Genomic DNA, 5,000 nt, shown 5'->3' with positions numbered 1-5,000 from the left:
CCTACCTCGCTGCCAGGGAGGGTGGTTCAGAGGGTGGCACCGTAGCGTAAAGGTTGGCGTGCATTTGTGCACCAACGTCGTGCATATGCGCGTAGCCGTAGCCCGAGATTGATTTGTTTTGTCTTTTGCCATTTTTTGTTGTGACTCACCCCCACTCCTCCTACTCCTCCTCCTCCCGGGCTGGGGAAGCTTGTCTTGTGTGTCTCATTGTGTCTCATTGAGGTGGCTTGTGGTAGAGGGTAGTGGGTCAGTGGAAGGCAAGTACAGCGTTTATTAGCTTCCCTTCTTCCCTTCCCACCATCGGGCATATGGGGTCCCCCAGTGTGTAGTGGACGGCGACATGGTGCTTGCTGTGTTGTGCTGCAATGCGTGTTCGTTGCTCTTGTTTCGCTCGTGTAAAATAAATAAACAAAGTGGATACAAAAAAGGCAACGGAGCGTACGGGGAAACAATCTCTAGAGAAAAATGTCATAACCAATTGGCGGGTGGTTGTGGTGGCAGATCAGTGAATTGAACATTAAAACTGTTGCCGAAACCGCACCGAGAGTCGAATGATGGTTACCTTTTGTCAAAGGAGCATCAAAGTGCACTTGCACTAAACGGTACACTAGTATCCCCGGGCAAAGTAGGCCACGGAAGGACAATAAGAATTAATTCCGACGATAATTTCCAAAGTAGAAGCGAGATATCAATTATATTAACCACTGGAAACCCTCCATTAAATTTGATGATTTGTAGTGTTTGCTTCTCCCAAACACCTCTAGTCACGACCAGCATTAACAGCGAAGCTGTAAAGCCCACAAAGGCAACTATGCTAAACGGTTCTGCTGCTGCCGCTGCCGGCAAGACTTCCTCCTCTCGAGAGCGGCGCAATTCGCGCTTCCGAGCTCGTACCGTTCTATTCTGCCAGCGGGGAATAGCGAGGGTGGTGATTGCGAGCGCGATTGTGGTTTCGACATGAAGCAACACAAATGGTCACCTCAAACCCACCGCCAGCTCACCGAGCCACCACTGCCGTTGCTTCAACACACGGCACGTGATCACTCTTCTGGGGCTCCACTGCTCGCACCACCGGCGGCTTGTTAGGAGGAGGGTTAGGGTGCCACAAAGGTGTTGTGGCTGGCAGGCGCTAGGCGTTGAAGAATTGAAACGGGCCAAGAAAAGTCGGCGGGCCGCTGCCAATCAAATCCCTGGCGAGGGGCGGCTGTTTGATGCAAAAGATCCGCGGAACCAAAGTTTCCAAGTTGCACGACCATTTCCTGCGAGCCACCCTTGGCGGGCTGGTGGGGTGTGTTGGGCGCATTGTGTAGTGTTCACGCGGCCGGTCGGTATTGCATAGGCGACCGGCCTGAGACCGGCCAGTCAGCCAGCCAGCCAGCCCGCTAGCTAGTCGCTGAGAACGATGCCGCTTGTGCTGCTTTCCTAATGTTCCTGCACCCGGGTGTGCAAACGGAACCGAGCGAACACTCGAGTCTCGGGCCGCTTGTGATAGGAGAACAAAACCACAACAACAACAAAAAACGGCATTAAAAAAAGGTGTGTAGAGCTGTGGCTCTTACTTAATTCCGCTCGCGAAAAAAGTTCTACTTCCGTAACGGAACGCAATTTATAAGCCATGGCTCGACCCCCGTGGCCATAATGTGAGTAATGGAATAGTGTGCTAACACACCAACACACATACTGCCACCAGCAGATTATGCACTCGCGTGTAACGATTGTGTCTGGAGGGTTGGTTTGGTAGGCAGTAGGTTAGTGGAGCGAAGTAGAATCCTTTCAAGCCTCTCCCATCAGACCTCGAGTCAAGCCAAGAATCGAACCACCGAAGCGCAGCGGACAGGGAGTAAAAGGAATGCTCGCGCCCCGTGCTGACCTAGTGGAAAATGGAAGTAAAAAACCAAAATCCGCCACGGAACCGACGAACGGTCACCGTCGCCATCGCTCTAGCGTCGTCGTCGTCGCGACCGTCGCGCAGGTCGCCGTCAGAGGTGCTGTTCCACATTATGTAATTGAATCGATTGAAGGTATTTAACCTAATTTTGTGTAGATTCGTTTTCGTGCCTTCAAGACCGTGCCACGGCCGTGGTGGTGGTGGTGATGGTGCAGCATGGTTCTTACGCTCTGCGCTGTACTACAGAGAACGTTCTTGCGCTGCACTTCGCGGGCTTTGCAGAGCACCTCGGCATCGGCAAACCGTCAACCACCAACACCACCGCCATCATCATCATCATGGTAGGCGCCTCGCTTAACGAACTCGCTTGGCGCTTGGATGGAGGGTTCGAGTTTGGCGAACCACGGTGCTTGTCACACGGTGCACCCCGAGCTCCGCTGGCTTATTATTGCGCTTGGCCTGGTTCTGGGTGCACGGTGGCCACCCCCAAGCCATTGGAAGGGGTAACAGAAAGGGAAAACGGAACTACGAGGGCGGAATGGAATGTTCAGTTGCTGCTGCCGCTGCTGCGATGAGCGATGTCTCATAGCCTTCTTGCGTTTTGTTTGCGTCCTTTCCGGTTGTCACTGGGGATGTCGAATCGTTTTTTTTATTATTTTTCAATTTATCCACCTTTGTTGTCGGTTGGTGGTTTAATTATTTATGTTTCAGTTTATTGATTTTCCACAATATCGCTCAAGCCCGGCAGCAAATCTGTCTGCAAATGAATGATAATGACCATCAAATGTTTGCCAATAAATGGAAGAGCACCGTTTGGGCTATTGATTTCCGCACAATAATTAGGCAAGATGCAGATGCCTCTCGCCCCCCATAATGACATAATTTGGGTCTGCAGACGCTTCTTTCTAAAAAAAAAACAGTACACAGCGAACCGAAACATCATGTAATTGGAATTGGCAATTGAACTTCGATTGAGATTGTCTTTGTTGTTTGGCTGTTGTCGCTGGAGTGGCGGCGGCAGATAGTAAGAGAGAGAGAGAGAGAGGCCGCTGGCCAGGGTACAATTGGTGTTCTCGCATCGCCCGCACAGGTCTCGACATCGGCAATCGTGCGTACGTGCGAATCGCCCGGCAATGGGGCCTTAATTTATGTTTGATTAATAATTCAACGTTTAACCAATTCGCCTGAAGTCGAGGACGGCCGCAGACAGTGGCGGCGCACCGCGCCTCGCGATTATTTATCCAGTTCAACTGGATGCGTGCCAGTGAGCTGGGGCCCCCGTTGGCAGAAGGAAATTGGGGGAACATTCTCAATACAAACCGTTGATCCATCAGCCACAGCGGCGGCGGCGTCTGTGAGGATCGCACTCGCACTCTCTTCTTCTTCTGTGCGTCTGCGCGAAGATCGCCAACGCCAACCCAATGGGGGGGGGCCAATGGGGGCAGGAGGGCGTATCGATCAGTAGTGAGTGCCCCTCGGTGAGCACAAACGATCCTCCTCCTCCTCCTCATCGTCATCTTCTCTTTGTGTGATCTGGCAGAAATGCGTGTCAAGGTTGTCGCGGTTTCGCAGCCACAATCCGTGGCGCGCGGACCGCGGCGGTGCTGCGTTGTGGTGGTGGTGGTGCAAGCGCGAGAAAGAAATTTTTACGGTGGCCACCGTTGCAATGTTGGAGGTGGCATGTCGTAAACCATCGTCGTCCACGGGTTTCATTTTCCTTCTACTCGAATCGCTCTCGATGGTGGCTCAACGTCAACGTTGGTCCGCTAATTGGCAGAAGGCGGCGGTGGCGCTGGCGGTGGCATTTTGCGTGCCGCCAAATGTGTGCTCCCGACTGAAATCGAGAGCAAAAAAATGGCGCGATGGGGGTAGCATAAATCAAAACCATACGCAAGATTCGGTGATTTATGTTTCGGGACGCTCGCGAGATCGTCGCGGTATCCGTCGAGTGCATTTCCTTTGCCCCCTGACGGTGAGACTGTGTCAGTAAACTAGAAGCTTCCAAATATAGGTCTTGCTTTTTTTCTTTCTTTCTTTTGCACCGTCTGCGCACTTCAGGAACATCTGGTTTCGTCTCCATTTTGGGAACGGAGATTCGAAGGTCACAGTACCGGTGCGTGATCGTTTGTAACCGGTGCGATCGGCCCATAAGTAGTTGTTTACTACGAAACACTCGCTATAGTTTAGTCCCTTTGGAAAACAAAAAAAAAGGGCTGGATTTAAGACCACGTTGCTGTTGTTGTTTACCTGCTTGTGTGTTCTGTGAAAGAGAGAGAGAGAGAGAGAACTCCCAGAACGGGTTCGCGTGACGGGAATACGCGCACAAATGAATCACAGAGAAGACCAGCACGGCAACGCATGCTATGGATTCAATGTCGAAACATTGTTTTGGCAGCTTGAAATCAAACCAACACTCGTGTCGTTTTGTAAACAGGAAGCATGCTCCGTGGTGGTATCATTACGGATGGAACGCACTTGCTGTGGGCCGGGAATTTGAAATCAACGCTCCAAATCGCTTTAATGCCATCAGACTGATATAGAAGGCTGTCAATGAGTACAAGCACTAGGGACAATATCTCACAAAAGAAGCCATCCCATCATGGGCCGGAGAAAAGAACTTATTAAAAATCCATCGTCCTAAGTAATCTCAGTAACCAAGCACCTCACCAGCGCCATCTGCCATTATGCGTTCTACTTTTGCCGTTCGTCTGTTCCGCTTTGTCGTTTATTCTTTACCACGTGGACACAAACAGCACACAGAATATAGAACACTCACAGGGAGTCTAGGCTTGGTTTGGCTTCTCATAGGTTTGCTGCCCCACTTTCAATGCAGGACCTACTTTCCATGATGATCCTTTTTCGGAGTCCGGCTCAAGCGCCTAGGCCGCAGGCCTCGAAATGAAACACTGTAAATGAAAAGTAACACAATCCGAAACACATACACTCGTTCGCGAGTGTACACAGCCACATCAGCAGCAGCAGCTCTCTGTGGACATGTTCGCATTTTTGTTTGCTTAGGCAACCCTCTTCCCATTTTGGGGCTGCATCCGTTATCGCTCGCTGTTCTATCGGAGCCAAGCGCTTCCTTTTGAATTACGAAACCAACCGAGCG

The 5,000-nt window shown here is 51.2% G+C and overlaps 1 protein-coding gene across 8 annotated transcripts in view; it reads left to right on the top strand.

Moving 5' to 3' along the window:
• Nucleotides 1-5,000, top strand: part of LOC126578638 (nuclear hormone receptor FTZ-F1-like) — an 87,303-nt gene that overhangs the window by 74,312 nt on the left and 7,991 nt on the right. The window lies entirely within an intron of this gene.

The sequence above is a fragment of the Anopheles aquasalis genome, chromosome 3 (assembly GCF_943734665.1).
Source record: "Anopheles aquasalis chromosome 3, idAnoAquaMG_Q_19, whole genome shotgun sequence".
Taxonomy (NCBI): domain Eukaryota; kingdom Metazoa; phylum Arthropoda; class Insecta; order Diptera; family Culicidae; genus Anopheles; species Anopheles aquasalis.
The sequence above is the reverse complement of the archived record's forward strand: the minus strand, read 5'-3'. Positions and strand labels throughout refer to the sequence as shown.